This window comes from Catharus ustulatus, chromosome 2, assembly GCF_009819885.2.
Source record: "Catharus ustulatus isolate bCatUst1 chromosome 2, bCatUst1.pri.v2, whole genome shotgun sequence".
Lineage (NCBI taxonomy): Eukaryota > Metazoa > Chordata > Aves > Passeriformes > Turdidae > Catharus > Catharus ustulatus.
In genome coordinates, this window is record NC_046222.1 from 62,302,744 (window position 1) to 62,316,287 (window position 13,544).

The following is a 13,544-nucleotide window of genomic DNA, read 5'->3' on the forward strand; positions in this document are numbered from 1 at the left end:
TACTCACAGTGTTTTGTGTGGGCTGCCCCAACTCCGAGCAGTGCAGAGACATAGATGAGCAGTCCCAGTAGAGAAAGTCAAGGGCATCCCAGTAGATACAACTGCTGTGGAAGCCCCACCATGCCTGAGCTCAGTGGTGTTACTGCACTTCCTTTGTGACACACTCTTCATGTTTTTGGTGCACTCTTGTCACTTGGACCCATGCCAAGGTCATTAAGAGAAATTAGTTCAGAGGATCCAATTATTATATAAAATAGCATGCCAGAGCACAAAGGCTTGATAAAATTCTTGGTGTCAGTGTGCAGACAGTGGAAGGGAGTGCAGGTGATGTCAGGGTAGGCAGGGACTATGCCCTCCTCTTCAAGCTGTGGTCCCCCAGTGGGGCCAGAAGAGTGGTGACAGGGACTGAGTTTGTCCAAGAGCCCAGTGGCCTCCAGACAGGTCTTCAGTGACAAGGCAGCTCTGAGATGAAGCCAATCTGCTCAGTGCAGCTCAGGGCCGCTTGTGCACTCAGGGACCTGAGACTTGCAGCAGCTCTGTAGCACGGTAAGACTCATTCTGAAAAAAACATGACTACCATTACATTGAGCTGGGTCCCTGAGAATGCCAGTTTACCAAAAATGAAAATAAATAGCTATGAGTGAAATAGTGAGAGAAAAAGAATATGTATCTGAAAATTGCAATTTTTGAATGAATGCTTCTGTAGGTGTTACCCTCCTCCCCTTAAAACCAAGACATTCTGCCAGATAGAAAAAGAAGGCATCAATATATTTTAGATATCTTCAAAATGAATGAGAAATAGAGAAGTTCACAAACACAGATACAAATTAGCAAAGGTAATAGTCAGATAAATGACAAACTAAGGGATGTTTGTGAAAGATCTAGATGCACAGCAGTAAAATAAAAACAGTAACGTTACTCATCATGATTCCAAAATGATACAATATTCAGAAAGATTGGGTGATATGTTAGTATCAGAGAGTGAGTGGCTTAAACAGGAGAAGCCAGATGTTACTAGAAATGAAGTGTTTGGTTCTTTTTATGTACCACACAATCCCCAGCAGACACACATGCTCTCTCCTTTGTGTGTGAAGGAGGCAAAATGCCTTGGGCTGGAATCCAAACCCACCCACGGACTGTCTGAGTGGGGGAACACTGAGAAAAGAGAGATGAATGAACCCCTGCCCTCCTCCATGCTCCTGCAGCAGTTCTGCAGATTTCAGGGGATTACCCTGTGCTCCCTTTGCAGTGCACTGAACTGGAATCCCTGCAGCTGTAAAAATATTATTCTTATGTTGGGAGGAAAAAACCACAATACCACATTCAAAAGAGGCAATATGTCTGCCAGTTTTCTGCATAAAAATGTAGTGGTTAGAGCACTCACTTTGCAGAAAAGGTTTTTTCCAGTGTTCTCCTTAGCACAACAGAATCCTACCCACACCTTCCATCACTCTGAAGAGTGTAACCTGAGCTGCCAATTGTGATGAATTGCTTTCAATAATGTTTGTGAATTCTCAGTTAAGGAATAAACACCATTAAAACATATCGTGAGTGTAAATGAAGAAGGACACACTCCTGAGAGCCCAGGGCTCAGACTGAACACAGGTGAGCTACGTACTAGCTGGGTTGCTAAGTTTATATCTCACCCTCCTCCCTCTTCCTCTCCTCAACCTTCCATAAATGTTTCATTCCTTTCTGAATGCTGCAGGGTGAAAAGGTTCCACTCTCTGGGATGCATATCCATCATTCCGACAAGTCTGTGTTCTGGAGCTTGGACACTTTAAGGATGGCAGGAGATGTAGCCTTGACATTAATGAGTAAGTCTACACTGAATTCTTTCCCAGAGGATGTTGTCCCCAAGCTGTTTGGAAGCAATGCCCACTCAGGTCCTAAGGATAACACCAGAGCACTGTGCAGAAGACAGCTGGAACACGCTTCAGGAGTCAGCTGCTCTCCTCCCATTAAGTGTGGGTCTCACTAGAGAGACAAGGGGTGTGTGAGCAGGTTACCAGCCTTGGATAAGAAGGGGAGACAAATCCTCACTCACAGTTGGTTCTGCTGAGGCTGCCCATGTAGCAAGAGAAGGTCTTTGTCTTTCTGCTCCCTGCCTGCAGGCTTGTCTGCTACTCAGTGTTGGTGAGTGTACACCTGGCTGCCTCTGGGGCTGGGCAGGGTTCTGCTGTGGCTGCTAGTGATAAAATGAGGCCATGGCAAGAGTGATGGTCCCCAGGAGCTGGATGCAGTTGCTATCCAACTCCAGGCCCTTGATACACGTGATACAAATGAACAATTTTGGTTAACATTCTGATTACAATTTTCATTTAGATAACCTGTGTGTGCTTAAGAAATTATTTGCAACCATCCCATAATGAAATATTTTCTGTTTTTCCAGTAAGTAGGAATGGAGCAGAGGAGGATTAATGTGAGTGACTTAGAACACACTCAAAGTTCTTGGTATGGCCACAGATGGGGAGAAAGAGCGAGCAATTAGGGCTACTATTTGCTGGGCTACTTCTGAGGTCATCTGCCTTTTTCTTTTTTTTTTTGGGCTGGCTCCTGCTGGCTCTTCTGCACTTCAGGCACTCAGGGATCCCATGACAACTGAGGCTTTTTAGAGAAAAGCCTGCTCCAAGATTGGTATTTCCTGCAGACACCATGAGGCCTCTGGCACAGCTTGGCTTAGCACTGGAAGTGTAAGACAGGTTCCTTTTTTCAGGCCACAGGGCACCTAGGAGGCACAGGTCTGTCTGCTCTTTGTGAAGAAGCACACATCCAAAGACTTAGGCATGATTCACCTTCTCATACAAATAATTGCTTCATTATACTTTGCATCATGTGTTCTCCTAATGATCCTTTTCTCTGCCATTACAGTGTAATCTGTTTGTTCCTTTAACCCTGTGTTCAGCATGCACTCGAATGCCAATCATTACCAGCACCATGTGTTCAGTTCAAATTGTATCTCTTGGAGCTCTTTATTTGATAGTTTTCTGGTCCCTATGCACTATTTATACACTACCACATATGTTTTGTGGAGCCCTGAGATGAAACTCAGACGTGCTGCAAGTTAGGCTGGCTGCTAAACAGTACCAATTCTCAGATGCCCTTTGGCGGCAGAGTTACAGTAATTGGACTTTTAGGTCTGTATAATCTAAGACTTCACCCTTCAATGACACTGGCCCACAGCCTGCTGAGGGAGTCTGGACCAATGAATGATAAATACGGCGAGGTGGCAATAGGCTGTTTAAACTGTAACCTTCAATAAAGGTTTTATGAATTGACTGGTATTTCCTGAGCACACAGTGTTCTAATGAATATAACCAAATATTTGGAAGAGACAAGTAATTAGATGTGAGTGAATGAAAGAGCCTATTAAACCATCTGGACAGTTCAAAGAATTGGTAATTTTCAGATAAAATATTGAGAGTTAAGGACACCAGTTAAAATCTGACCCCTTGTTAATGGTGATTAGGCATTGCTATAACCTGATGACCAGCTGGGAGACATAGGTGAAATGAGTCAGGCTTTGCTTTTGTGTTTATGACTAATTTTGGAGAAAAGATTTTCATATTCTTGTAATCTTTCCAATAGTTCCCCAGCAGGAAGATGAAATTTTAGATTATTTTTGGCTCCATCAGTGTTCATTTAAATTTAAATTGGGATGTTAGATGTGGGAAAGCTTGTGTTTCTATGACAAATTAAATGTGTGCTCTGACGATTAAAAGAGAAGTTGAAATTCGAAAATGGATGATTTTCAGGGAAAGGTGGAAAATCCAATGGGAAAAAAAATCTGAAATCTACAAAAATGTTTTATATTGAGCACAGGCAGACATGTAAGGTCAAAAAGAAGAGCAGATAGCTAGCTGAAACCTGCTTATAAGATATATTTGTCAGCAAAAGAAAATCACTTGAAATATTTCAATCCTCTGCAATTAATTTTCGATCCTCTGCAATTAAGAAACCAAACCCTCAAAGTAAGAAACTATGAAGGAGGCTTTACGTAAATAAATTTTATTTGAATTGGAAAGAAGTTAAATTAAAGTGGGTGGAGGTTGACTCTCACTTTGCAAAACTGGTGTTTACCACTGTCATAGCTGAGAACAAATTTAAAAGGCAAAGACAACTGCATTCATCTACAGCCAGTCTAACAAGTCTAATCTCTCCCAGCTAAAAAGCTGCTTTATGTGACCCAGTACCATGCTTACCAGGAAGTCACCTCAGTCAAGAAACGAAATGTTTTGGAGTGGTGTTATTCTCTCTTCCTTTTGAAACTGATTCAGAAGGGCTGTGATTAAGCATGGGAGGAAAGGCTCCAGCCTACTTTGGTTCTTTGCCTAAAACCAAAAAGAGTTGTGTATTTCAGCCTCGACCTTCTGTCCACACTCTGAGGTTGTTTAACACATCGAGGGCTTGTTTGTTAAACACCTCAAGGAGAAAGAGGTGAGTTCTAGCTGGGAGTGCTGAGCTGCTTGAGGCAGATGCCTTTGTGCCTTATCCAGTGGTGTAACACTATGTTCACTGCGTGGTAGGAAAGTGGGGCTGAAGAAGGTTTGCCCTCTTTTAAGGTCCTTATGGACTAGGCTAGGCTTAGGTCCTTCACTGCTGCTTTAGACTTGCCATTAAAGGCTTACAGTTTTATATGCTGGGCACTGATAGGGACATGGAGGGAACTGAATGTTCAAGAAGAGTCTGAATAGGACAGAAAGTCTGGTGAGGAGCTTCCTGGACAGGCCATGGAGAGTTGCCTTCACCTAGAGGAAAGCCAGCTTTTCATTTCTTCACATAGTGGTAAGCCACCTCCTGTAGTTAAGTGTGTTATCCACAGTAGTCTTCTGCTGGAAAAGCAAGCAGCAGTCTGGTAGGTGATACTGAAGCCTCTGAAGGCCTAGGGACAGTTTCTGCCTGATTGGGAAGGTGTCCAACCCAAGTTTCCCACCCTTCTGATGACTGCTATAACCAGGAGTTTGCAAGTACCAGATTAGTGTCTCATTTTGGAGTATTCTGTTAGATACATGCTACTTAAATATTCATAGGAGCAGATACTGTGTTGGAGGTCTCTCCCAGGTGTGTCTTCCAAACACCAAACTACAGCATATTTCCCTCTCTCTCTCTCCCTCTCCAGCCTAATGAATATTTAAGATATGATTGTGATGAGAGTCATAGAAAAACCCATGAGAAAATTAATTCCATCTTCATAGTGGGATTTCAATAGTGTGCTGTAAGTAAAGCATTGGGGCCACGATGAATATAGAGGATAAAAGAAAAGGTTGAATAGCTCACTCATTAAGTGAGCACCATCAAGCATGAGTACAGAACGAGGCAAGGTGGAAAAAATAGCATGTCATCAAGTAATTAAAGAGTATGGCACAATGCGTACGTATGAGGGACTGAATCAATGTTTTCAGGAAATCTTAATTTTGGCATTTCCTAGCACTGGAATTTTGACTTTGCAATCCGAACAATATTCATTTAGAGTATCTTTTTGTGTAGATAAGCTTGACATAAAGAGGAAGTGAGGGAGCCTCACAAAGTCTTAAAAAACATACTCCTTTTTTCCTCCACCCCAATCACCTCTGAATGCAAAATTATGGTAGCTGGTGGAGATTCGTAATCAGTGAAAACTTAGTGTACTTGATAATTATTGCCACTGCATTTCCTCTGTAGTAATCATTTTCCTATTTTCATTCCAAGCATTCTCTACCTCATCACTTTGCAGACTAACATGTAATGAATGCTATCAACAGGAGGCTTTTACAAAAGCCTCTACTGCTGCAGTTGGAGTTAAAGAGGGAGGGGGTAGGGGCATTATAAATGGAGAGCTTTCGAAGAGACATTAGAATAGATGGCTAAATAATAAAAAGTAATGAAATTAGTATATTTTGCCTGCTGTTCTGCTGATGAATTTGCCCATGAGCAGATTGGAATATTTAAAAAACATAATCGTTTTTCAAAATAATTTGTCAAGGGTCAAATACTTTCCTGGTTACTCATATTGAAGCAAGAAAAACCTGTCTGTGGAACAAGCTGCTGCTTTTTGGGCATAGATGTGAGGAAATCTGTTCCCAATTAATTCATGGAAATAATTCTCCATTTTACAAGTGACTCTTTGTATGTGTTTGTTATTAGAATGTGGATGGTTTTGACTGATCTATAAGTAATGTGGCATGTTACAATGTGTCACAACACACTGAACTTCATTTATAGTAAAAACATTTAATTATCTTCTGTTGTAAGTTAAGCTCTCTGTTTTCTGATTTTTGTAGATAGTCGCCCATCTCAACAGTTCTTCCCCTTCCTCTAGGAAAATTTACCTAAAACAGTGGGAGAAAATAAAAATAGGGACTGAAGTGAATTAATTTGACCACCTACAAGGATGTGTGTGATTTTTACAAGGGTATGTATGATTTTTGGGAAGAGGGTAGTATTTGCCTAGTACTAATGATTAATGACTGATGAAAGGATTATTTTTAGTAATACACATGAGAATAGCCAGACATGAAAATACACACGTTTCTAAATTCTCTGATGCTTTTATAGTGAAAAGATAATGGACGTTAAAAAATGTGTCTTGTAGATAGCGAAAGCAATTATTATGTTGTATAAAACACTTCTTATATTGATTTGTCAGCAGCCTTTTATGTTTTAGTAGCTTGCCAAAGAGTCATTATGGCATAATATCTCTCCTAGTCTGTAATACACATTTGCTTCTGCTGTAGCAAAAGTGCTTCTAAATGTCACATTTGGGTGAATTGGGACACACAAAAAAATATCATTAAGAATTTTTGCAGTCCTGCAGAAGTTCTGGGAGTCTTTGGAGTCTTTTTGAAGTGGAGAAAAAATAGAGGTTAAAACTGTGTACTTTTATCATCTCACTCACACTGAAATGACTAACTCTGGAAGAGCAGAGGTGCGCTCACAACCTGCCCAAAGCATCCATACAAAGAGCCATAGAGGAATTCTGTTTATTACCTGACTGAAAAATTTCTCCTCCCTTCTTTTTAGACTGACTTTTTAAATAGAGGATGAGACAGTCACAACTAGAAGGGAGTTGTTGAAACCCAGTTTCTCCAGTTCCAGATCAATTTCGGTTTAGCACTTATACTGGCTACATGAGGATGATTTCTCCATTGGAGAGTAGAATGAATTTTCAGTTATTTTGGGATTTCAGGCCAAATTATGCTGTGTGCTTGGATTTACCACTAGTATGGTAAAAGGCAGGCCCTTGCTGCCAGACTATCAGGACAGGCTCAGAGGTGTGGACTTTGGATGCTTTTGACCTGTGTATCAGGATACTGACAGTGGCAATCCTGCCAACTGCAGGTACAGGTGGTTATTTTGGGATCTTCAGGCCAGCTTGCACTGCACTTAGGAATCAATACACATTACTAAAGCACAATGTGGTCACGTTTAGCCTCTCAAATGTCATATCCTGAGCATCTTTAAGGGATTTATTTATGATAATTGTGTCTTTTCAATGGTAAGCTTTTTCTCTCTATATATAATAGCTGACATGTTGAGCTTGGCACAACTGAAGGGGAAGACTGATCCTCTGAAAGTGGCATTTTTGTTCTGTATTGGATCCAACTGGTTTAATTTAGAATATTCTCTGCGTCAAGTTGGTGACGGTCATGTTTCAACTGGGAATACAGATGCAGCTTTTTCACCCAAAGAAGTAATTTATGACTGTGACCAAATTGCTGCTTTGCTGTAGAAAGACATCCAGAGGTCAGTCCGTGGTCCAAGATTCATGTGGCACAATGTGGCTTGTGTTCACGTGGGAGCCAGCTCCTCTCCTGGATTGAACCAGGCTGTGTTGAAAAGCTGGGGTCCTCCACTCACTCTTACTTCTTGATCCTCTAGTGCCAATGTTATGGATGTGCCCTTTTAGGATCTAAAAAGGGAAACACGGTATGTACTGTATATTAACTCATGTGGATTCTGCTTTTAATGGCTGAGTCAGACAGTGAGTTTTGGGTGTTGTCTTGCATCTCCCTTGCATTCCTGCCTTGCATAAAAAGGGTTCAGGAAATGAGCCTGTTGTTTTGCTGTCAATGAGGACTATAGATTAGCACTTCAATAGCGAGTCACAAATATACTGAATAAATTAAGGAATTGTAGTATGAAATGAAGACTTTTTTATTGTGATGACTGGTTCCAGTAGAATCTAAAACTTACCTTTATTCAGAGACTAGGTGGAGTGAAAGCAAAGGAAATTAATTTTTTTCCTACAACAGTGGTAGCCCTAATAAAGGAAGAATACCTTTGATGGGAGAAGATATCGCAGAACCACAGAGCGACTGATGTTGGAAGGGACCTCTAGAGCTTATTGGGTCTAAACCCTTGCTCAGGCAGGATCTCTTAGAGGCAGCTTCTCAGGACAATGTCCAGATGGCTTTGAATACCTCCATGGAGGGAGACGCTGCAATCTCTATGGGCAACCTGCTCCAGTTGACCCTTACAGTAGAAAAGTGTTACCTTATGTTTAGGAGGCCCTTCCTTGTATTTCAGTTTGTGCACATTGACTCTTTTTCTGTCACTGGGCATCACTGAGAAGAATCTGGCTGCATCTTCTTTGCACCTTCCCTTCAGTTATTCATATTCCTTGATAAGATTCCCCCAAGCCTTCTCTTCTCCAGGCAACAGAGTCCCAGCTCTCTCACCCTCTCCTTGTACATGAGGTGTTCTTGCTCCTTAATCATCCCATGGCCCTTTGTTGGACTCTTCACCAGTATGCCCATGTCTATTTCGTACTGAGGAGCCCAGAGCTGGATAGAGTACTTAAAGTATGGACACATCAGTGCTGGATAGCGGGTAAGGATCAGCACTCTCCGCCTGATGACAATAATTTGTGTAATGCAGCCTGGGATACCATTGGGCCTTCTTTGCAAACAGGGCACACTGCTGGCCCGTACTCAACCTGGTGTCCAGATTTGAATTTGCTTTCCAGATGAGTGGATTCCCGAGATGTGCTCCTGCCTTTCTTGCGTATGCTCTTGCTTGCATGCCTCCACGTAATTTTTTTCTTTTTTTTTCTCCTTCTATTTTACTGTTGACTTTTGATACATTTTCAGTTCTCACAGAAATAAAGTTCCTCGGTATGTTAACTTGACCTTCTGGTGTATCAGCCACCCCTGGTTTTGTGTTATTGGGAAATATGTTGACAGGACACCTTGTCCCATCCTCCTGATTATTGATGAAGATGTTGAACAGGATTGGAGCCTGGATGTAGTTTCCAGGACTGACGACTCCATCACCTTCCCCGGGATCAATGTGATTGGCCTATAGGTCCCTGGATCACCCCTCTTGCCCTTTTTGTCTGCTTTCCTTCCTTCCTCAGGTACCTGTACCTGTTGCCATGATCATTTAAAGGTAATTGAAAGTGCTGACATTGGCCAGATCCCTCAACACTTGTAGGCACATCCCATCAGTGCTCTGGTCTAATTGGCAAGATGGTGATGCGTCAAAGGCTGGACTTGATGATGTCAGAGGTCTTTTACAACCTTAATGATTCCATGATTCTGTGATTCTGTAACTGTTGCCATCCATGCAGCTAAAATTATCCCCAAACTCAGGCTGTTTGTGCCGAAGTATCTGTTGTGAATGGCCTCAGAGTGATGCTAATTTTTTAATACTGCTGTGAAGAGAAAGCTACCCTGAGCCAGAAGTGTGCCAGAGAAACCACTTGCAAATTAATATGCTTGGGCCCATGGCCTGGTCCTTTTTCTTTTATTGATATTGATGCATCCATGTAGTCTGAGCAATTGCTTTGCCCAGGGAAGAGTTTCACATGATTTACTGATACTTGAATTTTTCTTTTTTGCCTCTGGCTTTCTAAAAGTACTTAGAACTTACAGCATGGAATAGGAATTCACCAGACCAGACAGCCATTGCTTGAAATCTTGGTGTTCCACTGCCCTCAAGTCTGTAAAAACATGCAGATTTTCTGGGAACAGAGACTGATATTTTTTAATAGAACAAGAACAACTGTACTTAATTTTTAATTTATAAAAGAATTGAATGTTTGCACAGGAAGGGATTTGAAGCCTTTTGTGTGGTATTTTTAAAAAAATTATTTTATTTTAGATAAAGGCAACCCAAGCTGTTGTTCTGAAGCACAGTAGTTTTACAAGCAAGCTCTCACAGGAGTGAAGAGTTACTCCCTATGTAATGCTTAAGCATTATTCTGTATAATTATGGATATTTTTTTCCTTCCAAAAATATTTTTTTGAGAAGCTGACATTTCAAAGGCTTTCAATTCTATGTGTCACTATCAAATAATCTTTTTTGTACTTGGCTGTTTATTATTGGATTGCAACAACGATAAAGCTCTAGGGGTTTTGTCTCCTTTGGTATGTTAATTAGCTATTTTCCCTTTGATCTTTTTCTTACTGAAAAGAGTGAAAAACTATCTCGGTAGGGAATCTTACTGATGTACATTCATCCCCTCATCTCCATAATCTGAGGATCAGAGGGAGACAACAAATTTCACTGCTGAGTGAGGTTGCTATAGGCTTTAGTTATAATGTACTTGGTTTCTAAATAATCCCACCACCATTTATATTTGGAATACTGAAGAGGAACCTTTGAGAAAAAGAAATGCAAAAATAATTAATTTTAAACTGTGAACTACCTTCATTAATTTAATTTTTTCTTGAAGTTTTATGCTCATGTATATGCCACAAGCTCTTTCTTGCATGCCACCATGCATTTTTTTCCTTTTTTTTCTCCTTCTATTTTACTGTTGGCTTTTGACACATTCTCAGTTCTCACGGAAATAAAATATAGGCTAAGCCCAGAGTAACTATTGAGTGAACTTTTAAAGTAATAGATGTTAGAATAGCTTTTCTATGGAAATGAAGAAACTCCTGTAACTTTGGACCATTGAAAAGGATTGGGCAGATCTGCGGAGTGGTGGGGGAAAAGCTTATACATATACACACACAGATTATATGTATGTATTTCTGTCTCTCAAAGTCTTTCCTCAAAAGCTGTCAGCCTCATACAGATTTTCTTGAAAAAAATGAAGCAAAAGCATTGCAATGAGAGGCAGAGGCAGATCTGCTTCATGTGGCAGTCCAGCAGCAGCCGAAGTGTAGGCAAGCTTACCTACTGGAGACTTTCCAAACGGTTTCTTTGAGCCAGTTTATCCATTTCCCCAGGAGATGGACAAAACGTGAGGCAACCTTGCTGCTGAGATTCTTGTATCCTGCAATGGGGGATGTGACCAGATCTTGATATTCACAGTACAGACAACTACATTTGAAATGGTCATGTAGTCTGCCTGGGCAGTCAGGGAAGAGAAGCTGGCACTTGCAGAGCAAAATTGATGCTGTGCCAAAGAAAATGTCAGGTGAATCCTTCCTAATGGTATCCGTTTCTCTCTGGTGCCCAGTTCATATCTATATCAAATTGATCTTGGTGTTTTCTGAAATGATATGGGACAAATCCTTACACCCCCAGGTTGCAATGCATGTGGAAAGGAGAGGAGTACCTAATGTGCTCTTGCTGCTGTCCAGCCATTGCTGCAGCTCATCATACTGTCTGAGCTGTGTGCATGCATGGGAGGAGGTGCAGCACTGTTTTTGTAGTACAGGTATATCATCTGCTGAGGGATGTGTTCGTATTCTCCTGCTGTGAACTCTGGGCTTGAAAACCATTCCATTAACGTGCAATTCAGTCATTAAAATACAGTGCTTAATTCAATCTGAGGTGCCTGATGGAATCTTAGACGCCCATATATCTGTCTGACTTGTGAGAAACATCACTAACAAAAGTTGCAAGTTCTCCTGGAGCAGCTGGAAGTCTGATGGCATCTTTTATGACACTTAGAGAGCTCAATGTCACTCTAAGAGTGGATGCATATTGAGGCACTGAAATGAGTGTTTGCATGCAAGTGAAGTGTCTCCATCACAATGCATGAAGGTCTAGTCAATGCAGTAGAGTCTTGAACAAATAGCCTGAGTCTAAATGAAATACCTTCATATGACCAGCTGTTTTCAAATATCTACTATGCTTCTACATGTCAACCTGAATTCCACTCCTGCTATGTAAAAATCCAGTTCAATGTACCTATATTATCGTGGCACCTACTGCAGTCTAAGATACTTCCACTTGGATACTAGCTCCTATTCCTGGAGAACATAGATCCTTTGTCAAATGTGACAACACCATTGGACACTGCAGTCCCTCTAGGACACCTGAAATGGCACTGGATACCTACATATATGCAAAGGACTTGAGCATTAGATGTCTGCTTTGTTGCGAGCTCAGAAGCTCAGAAGCTCCCCAGAAAATATCTTTTTCCTCCACTGAGTACAAGAGATGCCTAGTTCAGATGCTGAGACATCTGTGGTAGATCTCTAGATGTGATCAAGTGAATTCCAAGTCAAGTTTCTTGATTTGCATGGGCACATGCATCTCAAAGACACCCTGGATTCCTGCTTTTCCAAGGTGGTAGTACATTCATCATTTCTTTGGAGCATCTACAGGTCTCTTCACGGGTGTTTCTGACACAGAATCAGAAATGAATGAAAATCATGTTGAAGTTGTTCACGGGTGATTTTAATGCCTTCCTTTTGCCACTCTACAGCCATGGGATGCAAGTTGTTGCTATGATACAAAGAGCTAGGGATATTTATTTTGCCATAGTGAAATCTCTGGTTTAATTTTTGAAATGTGCTGCTTGCACAGCAACATCTTTCCTCAAGTTTTTCACCCACTATCTCTAAGACTTATTATGTTAGAACAGTGCCAGTCAACCAAAGGTAATGAAAAAAAGCAGACAGGAGGATTTTGATCCCATTATAGTCTTATGCAATAAAGATCTTGTTCCCACAAGGATCAGCTGTTTTCAGCAAGGCTCAGGTGGGATTCTCCCAATGGTCTGCGTAATTAAAGGAGGGAGGATTCTTGCTTTCTGCTCCACGTTAGGCAACCAAATCTGAGCTAGACACATGACCTTCCCTTCACTGAAACAGAAGAGAGAAATTGAAGTCTCCAGAGGAGATTTGCATTTAAGACTGTTCTAATAAATCACTCTCTGGATGTGCTCATTTCTGTCTACTGACTATAAAAGGAGCCTCAAATCATGATCTCACCCAAACTCAGACATTTATAAAGTCAATGAAATAAAAACATCTTATATGGACCTGAGACCAGTGGAGGATTTTCTCCTGGTCTTCAAGATTAAATGTTCTGTCATGAGTACGAATACAGGAAGTTGTATACGCAAGAACCATTATTTTTATGAGATATTTGCTGTCATGCTACTTTGTAAATGTTCATGAAGTGACCTTCCAATGAACATCATCAGTGTTTTCAGGAAAATGTGATAAAGTCTGCTTGGTGTTCACATCTATACTTAAGTCACAGTGACAGACTGAGTTAATGCTGACTGAATCAGGTGTGGTACAAAATCCCCTGTGCACAGTGACAGGTTTCTATTTGTTCTGTCTAACTCTCTCTTCGAGAACACATTCTACTTCTTTATTTCTGACCTCTTCTCTCAAATTTTTGGCTGTTGTTCTCTCTCTTATTTTTCCTTTTTC